At 35.6% G+C, this 12,972-nt stretch overlaps 1 pseudogene; it reads left to right on the forward strand.

Moving 5' to 3' along the window:
- Positions 1 to 4,315: 4,315 nt before the first annotated feature.
- Positions 4,316 to 9,485, forward strand: LOC124973244 (flavin-containing monooxygenase 5-like; annotated as a pseudogene).
- The last annotated feature ends 3,487 nt before the right edge of the window (positions 9,486 to 12,972 follow it).

A 12,972-nucleotide genomic window follows, 5' to 3' on the forward strand; every position in this document is an offset into this window, starting at 1 on the left:
AGTAGAACTATTACATAATCCAGCATTGAGCAGGAATCCGACCCAAAGTTTAATAAGGTAAAAAAAAGAGAAATACTAAATGAAGTCAGAGATGCCAAACTTTATCCTGCTTTTAGTTACCCATTGTGCATCAGCAATTCTGAGAATAGAGACAGGGCTTTTTAGCAAAGGCATCCTAAGTCCCTGTTTTACTCCCCTGTTCTGGTGTTTTTTCAAAACCTTATGATTTATATCCTTTGGTGGCTTCTCTGGAAGATCCTGTTCTATGATAGTGCTACTGAGTGTTTTTTGCTTCCTGTTCTCTGTTTGACTTATTTCCTCCCATCCATATTCTCATGCACTAAATTTATCTCCTAAAGTACTGATATCAAACAAAAGAATGCTGATTATTTTTAACCTTAACATTTCAGAGATGGGGTCCTAGTTATAAATTAAATAGACCATTGATATAATGAGTCTGGCATTTAAAATATAGTTGACAAAGGCTAGCTGAGAGACTCCAGGTGTGCAAGTTATGTAAAATATTTAAAACTTTTACTTTGAATGCTGGTCTGGGCAAAAGATGATAATTTGGGGGTGGGCATGGTAATAGTGGTGTGGTGAGTAGATATATTGAACAGGTAATGCCTAGAAGATTCACAAATTGAGAATTGGAGAGAAATAGGATTATAAAAGATGATTTCAAGGATTTGGCATTAGCATGTGGTAGAATGGAGTTGCCATATGGAAGGAGGAAGACAGAATGAAGAGTTTGGGGAGCTTCACAAGTTCATTTTTGTGCTGGCAGGTATGCAGACATAGGCGAACTCTCACACATTGCTGGTGGGAATGTAAATTAGTACAGCCATTATGAAAAACACTATGGGACTCCTCAAAACAAAAAAGAAACAACAAAAAGTAGAGCTACCATATGATCCCACAACTATATTACTGAGTGTATATTCAAAGGAAATAAAATCACTATGTCAAAGAGATATCACTTCCATGTTTATTGCAGCACTATTCATAATAGCCAAGATATGGAATCAACCTAGGTGCCCCTTTGTGGATGAATGAATAAAGAAAAAGTGGCATATATATACAGTGGAATATTTTTCAGTCAAAAAAGGATGAAAGTCTATCATTTAGAGCAAAATGGATGAGCCAATGTGACAGTAAGTAAAATAAGTCATACACAAAAAAACACTGCATATTTACACTTAAATGTGGAAGCTGAAGAAGTTGATTTCATAGAAGTGGAAAGTAGAATAATGATTACCAGAGTCTAGGAAGAGTGAGAAAAAGAGGGGAATGGAGAAAGAAAGGTTAATGGGCACAGAGGTGCAGCTGGATAGGAGGAACAACTTCTAATGCTCTCTAGCACAATGGGACTGTATAGAGGGGTGGGAGTAAATTTATAATTACACAAGTGGTATGTCTTTATGCCATGTACAAACAGAGAAACAACATATATCCCATTTGTTTACATTAAAAAAATAAATAAAAGAATAATTCTTTTTCCAAGGTAATTTCAGGTAAAAATCATAAGTTAAATTAAATTTGATTATGCATTTATTATCATAAAAAAGGAAAGTTGGTTGTGATATATATATATATATATATATCAGTTTACTTTGACATTACCTTATGAATGAAATTACTTGAAAAGTTAATAAATTTTTTTTCAAAATGCTAAGAATTTAATAAGTACTCAATGCTGTAAAATAATCTTGATATTTTTTAGTAAAACTGCATATCTAAAAATTATTAAAGCATGCTAAACTGTGCTTTTCAAACTTTAATGTACACATGAATTATTGTAGATTTTCATGAATTATTTTGAATTTTCCAAAATTCTCCATTTCTGACAAGCCCTAAGTGATATTTATGCAGATGATCAGACAACTATTTCATATAGTAAAGTTTTAAAGTATAGACAGACAAATAGATGCCTGTGGGCACAATATAGTATAAAATGTTACTGTTACTTTTTAATCAGAAAATTAAATAATATACACCCTTTAATGAATTATGTTTTAAAAAAACATAAATTTCATAACTTACTTCCTCAAAAAGATGGCAAAAAAGAATAAGACAAAAAATAGATTGAAAAATACTTAAAAGGTGTACTTGTCCACTTTTGCTACATATTTAAGAATTAATCACTGGGAGAACATTAGCAAAAAATGATGTCAGCCCATTCATGAGATTCTGGTTGTGTTGATCTGGAGTCCCAATAAAGTTCTCTGCTAGGTAATATAGGAAATGTAAACAGCTAAATTGTTAATTAGGGCAGAGATATAGTCACAACCACACCTTAAATGAATACTTTGGTTGAAATAGGTAAAATAAATAAGAAAAGACTTGAAAAAAGACTACTGAAAGTCTTATCAGTCAAAAGGAAATAATTATAGGGCAGACAAATGAGTATGATCAATTTTGGATTCCTAGACTAAATAATTATTTAATAAGAATTGGGAGGAATATAAACCTGAATGTGGACAAATCCAACACTCTGTTTTGTGGCTATTTAATGTTTTGTAATACCCACTCTCCTAATATTTATTCATTTCTGTAATACAAAGGAAGGAGAGGGTCCAAATTGGTTAAACTGATTTTCTATAATCAGAAAGAATTTAACTGTAATAGATTTGAAAACCTGTGGTTTGTGACATTTCAGTGACAGAATAATAGGCTGGATTTATATTGTATTATTTTATTGGATTACCACCTTAACCCCTTGAAGTAATTAACTGGAAATTTTTGAGGAAGCAAAAAGTTTGTTGTAGGAAGAAGACGCTGAATTAGGGATTAATGTCATCTGAACCAGTGCTTCTCAGTTTTCATGTGCATCTGAATCACTTGAGGATTTTGTTATGTTAGTTCTGATTCAGTAAATCTAGGTAGGGGCCTAAAATTCTGTATTTCTAACAATGCCCCTAGTGATCCCCTTTGTGCTGGTTCACAGACCATACTTTGGGTAGCAAGGATCTAGAACAGTGGTTTTCAAATTTCAGTTATTTTTTCTTAAGCAATTAAGTTGTTTATTTTTATTTTATGAATAATGCTGACAGTAACATCCTTTAACAATAATCTTTGCAAATCTGAATATTTCTTTAAAAGGCCATGTAAATTTCAAGAATTTTATATACATTAAAAAATTGCTCAGAAAATATTGTATTAACTTAAATTCTCTCTAGTATGTTTTGATCTAACCCATTTTTACTCATTTAAATGACTGTTACACAACAATAGTAACAATGGGGTAAATAACAATATATACTAGAAAGAGACTTAGTATATTTTCTTGAGAGCAATGTCTCAGTATATATGAAAATTCTTGAGACTTATTCATTTAGCTGGGAAATTCTCACTTGGAATTTCTTATGATTGCCATCCAATGAGTGTTAAGACTGAATTTGATGTGACTACTTTGTTCACATGTTTAGTACTTTAGGTGGGATAGCTAGAATTTCTGGGGGCTATTTGAATATTTCTCTATCCTAGATATTTTCTTCCATGTGCCTAGGTTGAGCTTCCTAACAGTATTGTGGTCTCAATGTAGTTGGAGTTTTTATAGTAAAGATTTAGAATATCCCCCAAAAGCCCAGGTGTTCAAGTCTTGGTATCCAATGCAGCATTATCCAAAGGTGGGTTTTTTGGAAAGTGATTCATCCATTAGGGTTCTGACATCATCAGTGGATTCAGTGACAGCTGAATGGGTAACTAGACAGTGGTAGAAACTGTAGGAGGTGGCACATGGTTGAAAAGCAGGTTATGGTTTCAGCAGGGGTTACCCTTGGGGGCTATATATTGTCCTGGGCTTCTTCCCCCAACCCTGGCTTTCTGGCTACCATGAGCTGAGAAGCTTTCCTCTGCCATACCCTTCCACCATGATTTTCTGCCTTGCCTGAAGCCAAAAGCAGTGGAGCTGAAACCTCTGAATCCATGAGCCAAAAGAATTCTTTCTCATTGTCAGGTATTTGGGTCACAACTACAAAAGCAAACTTCTTACATGGCTGCTGGGTTTTACCAAAGTGAGCCTTTAAGACACCCAGGTGGAAGCTGCAAGGCTACTTTTTACTTAGTATTGAAAGTCCTTCAGTGCCATTTCAACTGTATACTGTTGGTAAAAAGCAAGTCATAAAGATACTGACATTCAAGTGGAAGGAACTACACAGGCACAAGTACTGGGAGATGTGTGGAGGTGATGTATGTGTGTCATTTGTTTGAATTGTCATTTATTTCAGGAAATTTTTCAACTGTTCACTGGCTATTTGTAAATCATGAAATTAGTTCTCAAGTTGCCATGAATACTTCTAATTTACTGCAGGAAAATCATGAAGAAGGGAGAGTCAGTATTTACAAATTGGTGATCATCAATACTTAAAAGGAGATGATATGCTTCAGTGACTACACCATCACAGATCATTATCTTAACTTTACATACATTTGCCAGTTCCTTGAGTATTTCAGGATGTATGCCAAAGATTTCAACCTTTTAAAGTATATCCAGTTCAAGGTACGCAGTTTTGTGGGTGTCTTTGTGTTTGAAGTTCTTCATCAAGTAAATGAATAATGTGGCTTTATTACCAGTGCTTATGTGTAAATATTAGCTTGATATGCTCAAGTACAAAAACTCCACTCTTTGTTCTCTCTCTAAAATAGCCCTGGGAAAGTCTCTCATATATTTTGGCTGCAGATACAGAAAGATACCTGCCACCAGTATTTTCATTGTCTTCATTTCACACTCTGCTTATAATAAAGGAAATGAGGGAAATGAATAGGTATGGGAAGTTTAAATCTTTCTGGTTCCACAACTTTTCCACTATTGCTTTATTATTTTATACTTTCTGAGGCACTTTTCAATATATTATTTCATGTGATTACCAAAACAAACTGGTGAAGTACTTAGTGACTGGGAAGTTACTGAGGAAGCAAAGAAGTTAAATCTGGTGGAGAGAGTAGAACACTGAATTAGGAAACAAAACCCTGAATTCTGTCCCTTGTTCTTACAACTAATTAATTTGTGAACTGAGATGAGTTACTTTCTCAACTTGAATTTATCATAATTTTCTTTTTATGTAAAAGAAGATTATTGTACTGTATGACTTTTGGTTCCTTCCTTCTCTAAAGTCTGCTGTGATTTTCCTATAATTTATAATTATGACCATAAACAGATATATCACCTGGCTTAAAGCCCAAACCTTCCACCTTTTTCTGTTTAGCAACAATAATAAAATGGTTATATCTGGTGACAATTTCTAAAGCCAGTCATTTACAGCCCAGTGGTACATCTCTGACCTGTTTAAGTAACAGTTCATGAACAAGTTTGCTACTGTACTAAGCAGTGATGATGCAAAGACAAAAAAAATAAGGAACTTAACTAAGTAACTATGTTTAAAGACACAGAAAAATGAAGAAAATTATTATACATATAAGCAATAAACCAAGTGATAAGTGATATAGAGATCTATACATTGCAGCTCAGAAGAGGGATGTTTAACCCATCAGGGAAGAGGAATCAAGTTGCAGGAAAGATTTTTAGAGAAGATAGTGTCCAAGCTGACTCTTGAGTAGAAAGGAGTCTACCAAATGAAGAAGGAATAAAAGGATGTTCCAAGTAGAAGCACCAGCTTGTGCTAAAACACATAACAGGATCTATAAATAGTACAGGATGGTTAAGGCTTAGTGTCTCTATTATTCAACCAAGACATTATAGCCAAGGCCCTAGAAGCTCATTGGAATACATTCTTGATGTTTCCTTAGGCTGGCAGAGTAACCCATATTTATTGCTTTTTTTTGAAAAACTAAAAATTATACCACTGATTTTCCTATCTCACTGCCTCTTTCTCTATAATTACTTGTAAAGTGGGCATATGTAAAAAGCAAAGAGAGATTCCTTTAAAAAAATAAGAGCCACTGAAATATTTTCCTGCTCTTACATGAAAGGGAGCCTCATAGTCACATGTTTGAGGTTAATCAGAGAATAGAATTTGGGTGTCAGAAGACATCAGAGAGTTTGGGGATGTCTGGGGTTAGTGGAGGAATAGGTGTTTAGTGTATAGAGTGTCACAGAATTACAGGATAAATTCAGAATTTACTTAGGTGCTACAATGCCTTAAGGCAGAGACTAAAAATCCTCACAAATCTTACTTTTCTAGTGGTACAGGAGAGTACATTAGTCTGTCAACTCCATTTTATTTTAGGTGCCTTATGGAAGTCTTATCATTTGGACCACAACCTCAAACAAAACTGTTCTTTATGGAGTATGAAAATTAAATATTCTTGCAAGGACCCTAATGATGTGATGGTACCTGCAGTATCAACCTTTTGTGTAACATTTTGCAGGATAAGTCATGTCTGGGAAGATATACACTGTACTGGTTATGGTTACAGTCCCCTTGTGTATGTTACTTTTCTTTCAGATCACTGTGTAAGGTGTGAGGAAGAGGCCTGATTTCTCTACTTCAGGCCAATGGGAGGTGGTCACTGTGTGTTAAGGGAAAAAGGAGGCTAATATCTTTGATGGAGTCATGGTTTGCACTGGCCATCACACTAATGCTCACTTATCCCTGGAAAGCTTTCCAGGTGAGTGACCTACCAGAAAAGAGGTTGACCCTTAAGCCATGCCTTTGACATTGAGGAATAGAAGGTTGTGGTCTGAGTGATATTTACTTTGGGGTGAAATAAGGCTTACCCTAATTGTGCATGTTCCCTTGAAAGTGGTATAATTTGCATTATTGACATTTGGGCAAAGGTAATTTTAGAGTTTAGAGGTCTGTGAACAATCATGCACCCACATAATGCCATTTCAGTCAAGGCTGGAATACATTCAGAATGGTGATCCAATAAGATTATAATTGCAGACTGAAAAATTCCTATTGACTGAGTAGTATCATAGCCATTATAATACCATGGTGATGTTGATGTACAAACCCATCTGCATTGTCAGTTGTATAAAATTATAGCTCACACAATTATGTATGTGGTACATAATAATAAACAACCATGTTACTGGTTTATGTACTACAATTTAGTGTAGAGTATACTGCTTCTACTTAAAGAAACATTTGCTGTAAAGCAGACTGGCATGTTACACCAAGTAGCCTCACATGTCTCATGTTTATTGTGGATCTTGATTGCATCAGGAGGCTACATCAAGTGACTGGCCTAAACAATCTATGCTTATGTAAGTACTTCTGTGATGTCTTCACAATAATGAAACCAATTTACAGCAAATTTTTGAGAATGTATTTCTGACAAGTAGAACATGATTGTATTTAGTTTCACAATGACTTTGGTCTTTGTATGGATCAAAAAGGAAGACTGTGGAATGCTTACACAGCATTCGTTCAGATGTGGAATTTTTTAGTGATGGAGAAAACAAACAAATATTGAGTTTCTAAAGGTTAAATGAAAGCTTGAGTAATTTAGTTTGGGGCCTGAACTTTCTTTTTCTAAAAAGTGCACTTTAAGTATATCCTAGAGTATACAGAAACATATATACTCTAATTGAAATGGGAGTATGTATCTAAGGGAATGAAAAGACAACAGAGAATGGCAGTTTTCTGAAGCAGTTTGGATTTGTGAGTCTGCAAATTCAAAATACAAACTACATACAATAAAGGAATCACAAGTTACTATTCTGGGGCTGTGGAAGAAAAAATAAGCAAATGTATTCAGAATGACAAGAATAGCTGAATAAAGGGAGATCATATGGAGAATGTGTGCTTCAACTTTAAATTCTACAAAAGAATGATTTTAAAAATGATATCCATCATATAAACTATCATCCAAAATTATTTTATGTTCTCTTGCAGGAATTGAGAAGTTCAAAGGACAGTACTTCCATAGTCAAGACTATAAAAACCCAGAGGAATTGGCTGAAAAAAGAGTCTTTATAATTTTTGGAAATTCTGGAGGAGATCTGGCTGTAGAAATTAGCTACTCAGCCAAGCAGGTTTGAGTCAATGATTTACTTTGCTTCATTCTATCTTCAGTCTTATCAAGAAGGTAGACCCAACAGAGTATGGATGGCTGCACACTGCCCATCAGTACCTGTGGCAAATATGGGGCTTGGTTTCATTGCCTCAATTGGCATCATGATTGATGCTAATGGAGGGGCATGATTACTGATTAGAATTCCACTCTTCAGTTGACTTTATACTAAGGAATAAGTTCACTGTTTCAGGCTGCACTCAGAATCCCAGTTAGGGCTCGGACTGTAGCTCAGTGGCAAAGTGCTGGCCTGACATGTGTGAGGCATTGGGTTCCATCCTCAGCACCACAGAAAAATAAAACAAAGGCATACTTTCCATTTACAACTACAAATTTTTTTAAAGCATCCTAGTTAGCCTCTCCCTGGCTTTGATGAAGACCAGGTATTTGCTGGAAGAGGTTCTGTAAAGGCAATATTGAGAGTGTGAATTGTCCATTGGACAGAAGAAATGCCATGTTTTCAAATAAAGGAAGGCACATTTTGATAATTAAAAACTTTTACTTAACAGGATGGTGGGTGAGTTTCCTTTTTGCCACTCAAATGGATAAAAAGGAAGCAATCTAATCTTTCCAAAAATATATGGATATAAGCACTTACCCACTGAGCCACTTCCCTAGTCCTTTTTATATTTTAGAGACAGGGTCTCACTGAGTTGATTAGGGCATTGCTAAATTGCTGAGGCTGGCTTTGCATTCGTGATCCTCCAGCCTCAGCCTCTGGAGCCACTGGGATTATAGGCATGCACCACTGAGCCCAACCTATTCCATGATTTTTAATGAGTCCTATAGGTGGTAAGTGCTAGTGAAGTTCAGAGGATGGAGAGAGAATTCTCAGCCAGAAAGGTCAGTGATGTTCTCATAGAGGAAGCCAACTTGATCTGAATCTTAAAAATGAATGGACTGAGGAGAATTTAAAAGAGGAGAACTTTTCAAACACATTCTTTAAACAGAAACATAGTGGTAGATCACAGTGAGATATATTCTTGGACAGTGTTTGGGAAGGAAATGGCAGGAAATTTTTTAAAAAGATTGTACAGAACTAAAATGCCAAACTGGTGAGTTTGAACTTAATCTTGAAAAAAGTGGTAGTGCATTCAGGTTGTGAGCCAGAATGATAAAAGTAAACAATATTTTCCATGCCTTAGGTATTCCTCAGCACCAGGAGTGGGGCTTGGATCCTGAATTGTGTAGGGGATGATGGATATTCTTTTGATGTGGTACACTTTTCTCAACTTAAACATCTTATATCAAATATATGTGGTCAAGCATAAACAAATACATTTTTGGGAAAAAGTATGAATCAAAGATTTGATTATGAAATGTTTGTCCTGAAGCCTAAACACAGATATGTTCTCAGGATGGGAATGGAGGTGATATTGGCTAAGATCCAAGAACAAGGATTGTTCACACAGGCTAACAGAGCTATCTCTACCTATACATTAAGAAAATCCAGAGAATCTGAAATTCAGTTTTTGCCTTATCAACCACAGAAGAACAAGATCTGATGGTCTAAAGTATATCTGTCACTTATTCTCATTGTCATTAATGATATTCTGTCAGGTATCAGTTCTTTTAATATTGTGCCCAACAATAAAAAGGTACTACAGGGCAGTGCATCATTCAGTCAGTGAACAAATATGGGGCACCTGTTGTGAGAAAGACATTATATTGGGCATGAAATACAGTGAGAAAAGATATAATACAAATAATACCTTATTTTTTTGAAGAGTTTTTAAAGACAAGCACAGTGATGAATTATATGTATTATCTCATTTCACCCTCACAAATGGCCCTGGGGTCTGTACATTTTTATGTCCATTTTACAGATTTAAAAAATTAAAACTAAGATAAACTAAGTAATTTGCCCAAGGAAAACTTGAGTAACAAATGAAAGACTTCAGAATGGATCTTACCTTGAAAGTATAAATGAGAAGACAGACAACAGGATATGACAAAGAAATGCATAGAATGCAGAATATAAAGAATGAGGTTCTCATACAGCCAGGAGGATCATTGTGAAATCATTTTTATATACTGACTTTAAATGATTTTTTTCTAATTTCTCATTTTTGAAAATGTTCAGATCTACAGAGAAGCAGTTCAATAAATACATTGAACATTCATATATCTTTTAACTAGATTCACCTATCAACTATGGCCATATTTGCTTTTTCTGTTTTCCCTTTTAGAAGATAGGAAGATTCAAACAATATGTAGTATACATACATACTTAAGAACATTTTTTTAAAAGTCAAAATCATTAATATATACCTAAGAAAAAGGGCACTCCATTATATACCATAATACAATTATCACATTTGGGAAATTTAACATTGATAAAATACATTTTCTATTTTCCACAGATGTCCCAATAACATTCTTTTCTTTTTTCTATGTGTATTAGGGTTTGAACCCAGAGTTACATTACCACTGACTTACATTCCCAGCCCTTTGTATTTTTTTAGGTAGTGTCTCATAAGTTGCTTAGGGCCTTGCTAAATGGCCTCAGCAATTTGAATTTAATTAGTGAGATTATACTTGGATGTTGTGTTTAACAACAAATTTTTCATTTAGTTATTTAAACATGAATATCTTTTATAGTTGCAAAACAAATTGAGGTGTTATGGAATAAGAGGTAGGTTGTGATCACCCACCGCCCGCGGGGACAATCACAACACGTATGCTCTTGATCACAGGAACCAAAAAGCCAAAAAGCTGCTTTATTCCACAAGTCTCCGACTTATATTGAGAACATCAGCCTATCAGAAAGTAGACTACCAGGAAAGTCAGCCTATCAAGGAACAGTCTCCAGGCAGATACCAGGATCACCTCACGTACAACAGCCAATCAGAGTTACTTCCTAAAACTTGTTTACGAGTGCAGCTATGTTTGGCAAGCTACCAGGTGCCATCTTAGAGATCAGGCCACAGTGCGGCTCTGGGGCCTTCAGAGCCCACCCCTGACATCTCCCCCTTATTCTTTAAATAAAGAAAAGATGACTTGGGACCATGCCTGTCTTGGGTTGTCCATGGCAAATTACATCCTTACCTGTCATTGGAATTCTGACCTCCAGGCGTCAGAACCCTGTCTTAGGTTGGTATGCATTTCCATGGATCTTACCTGTCTTTGACTACTGGTCCAGCATGCTTAGCCATACTTGGGGGGATGTGCCTGTCTCAATGACTGTCAAAGTCTGTTCTATAGCCCGTTGATGACATCGGACATCTTGGCGAGCTCTGATTTGGCTGCGTATAACATAGGCTATCCCTAAGCTGATAATAATCAGAACAGCCACTGTTCCAGCCCACTGTTTTGTCAATCCCAGGACTTTGATACCAAAGAGAACATCTTGGATACTGATGCAACTTGAACCCTGGTAGCATTGACTCTGAGTATCAAACGTAGATGACCAATTACCAGTAAGGTAGACAGAGAGATTTTTAGATAACATAACCACAGAGCTAAGGTTATTATAAGCAATAGGGGTGACACACACTGCTCTTAAAGGATAAACACATCCTAGTCCCAAAAGTTCTTGCAAGATATCCACTTGTTCTTGTAGTAAGTCCACTCTTTGATTTACAAGGAGTATGCCTGCTGTTTGATGTTGGTTTAGGGTCTCTTTAGTCTGTAAGGCTGCAGCTGTATTTTCGACCAAGTGATTGTTGTTGCTGTCTGTATGGTTGTGTCAATGCTGCTGCTGCTGCGGTTGAGGCTGCTACCGTGGCGACCACAGCTGCTGTGATGCCAAAATCTCTCCTATTTCTTGATAGTAACACTGGCAATTCCGCATCTGTAACAGAGACTGGGACTGGTCGGAAGGTAGGAACACACATTAAGACTGCCAGCGAGAACCTAGAAGCATTCCAACATTGAGAGAGATAGCACCCTAAGAGACTAAAAAGAGGTTGTAAGTTGGTTCAAGGGGGGCTACGAGCATCATGGTTATCAGGAGTATGTTGGTCTGAGTTACTTGTTGGTAGTGTTGGCACTGGTCGAGTTAGTCACTCAGGAACCCAGATAGGCAATGTTTTATCCTGTGGAAACACACAAACAGAGCCGTGGCTCCAGTAAAGCACCGGGTCTGGGGCGTTCCATTGTCCTGTAAGAACATCCTTCCATTTTACCGTCACTTTATCATGTTGTTTATGATTGCCATGTCTCTCAGCAGCAGAGCGACCCTCATTATCAAGAGTTAAAAAATTTAAATTAAAGATGCAAAGAGAAAGTTTATCTTTAGGGGACTTGAAGGTCTCCCCTCTTCCCCCTTTTTGTTTATAAAGAGTCCTTGTGGGTTATAAGGTATACCTGTGGTTAGAGTTATTTCAAATTTAGTGAGAAATTGGTTCTTACCAAATTTAGTTTTTAAAGAAAAATTTAGACTCTATAACGTAGTACAATACTCTAACAGTTGCTTAACCATAATTGTATAAAACCCTATTTTTAAGACTAATTGTTCTAAAGAATAAAACTTAATAGAAACAAAGTTAAGAGTAAATTACTGTTTCTAGGAAATCCTTGTTATTTTACCATGTCATTTTACCATATAGATTAAACTTTGGTTTATATTAGAACATTAGTATTTCATCTTAGGAAAAACCTTAAATAGCTTTAACTGTGTCACATACATACAACCAACTTAGCTACATGCAAACTTATTGAAATTTGCCCTTTACTTACATAGACCTTTTTAGCATTTACTTAGACCCTCATTTATTTCATCACACAGGCACTTTCTTACTCAGAAACATTTCCTTTTTCCTTTTATTAAATATATTTCCATACCCAGAACCTTTTATTTTCTCTTTCCTATTTGTTGACCCCTTTTTGTTCACATTCTGAAACAACTCTTATGAAATTTCTGAATTTAGATAAATTACTCTATTTTAACAAGATTAAATATTTTGTTATTTATAGTACTCTAATTGAAACACAGTTGAAACATTTAGAACCCTTTGTGTATAGAATTTTACCTGTTAGGACATAACTCTT

Source organism: Sciurus carolinensis (genome assembly GCF_902686445.1).
Source record: "Sciurus carolinensis chromosome 14 unlocalized genomic scaffold, mSciCar1.2 scaffold_114_arrow_ctg1, whole genome shotgun sequence".
Lineage (NCBI taxonomy): Eukaryota > Metazoa > Chordata > Mammalia > Rodentia > Sciuridae > Sciurus > Sciurus carolinensis.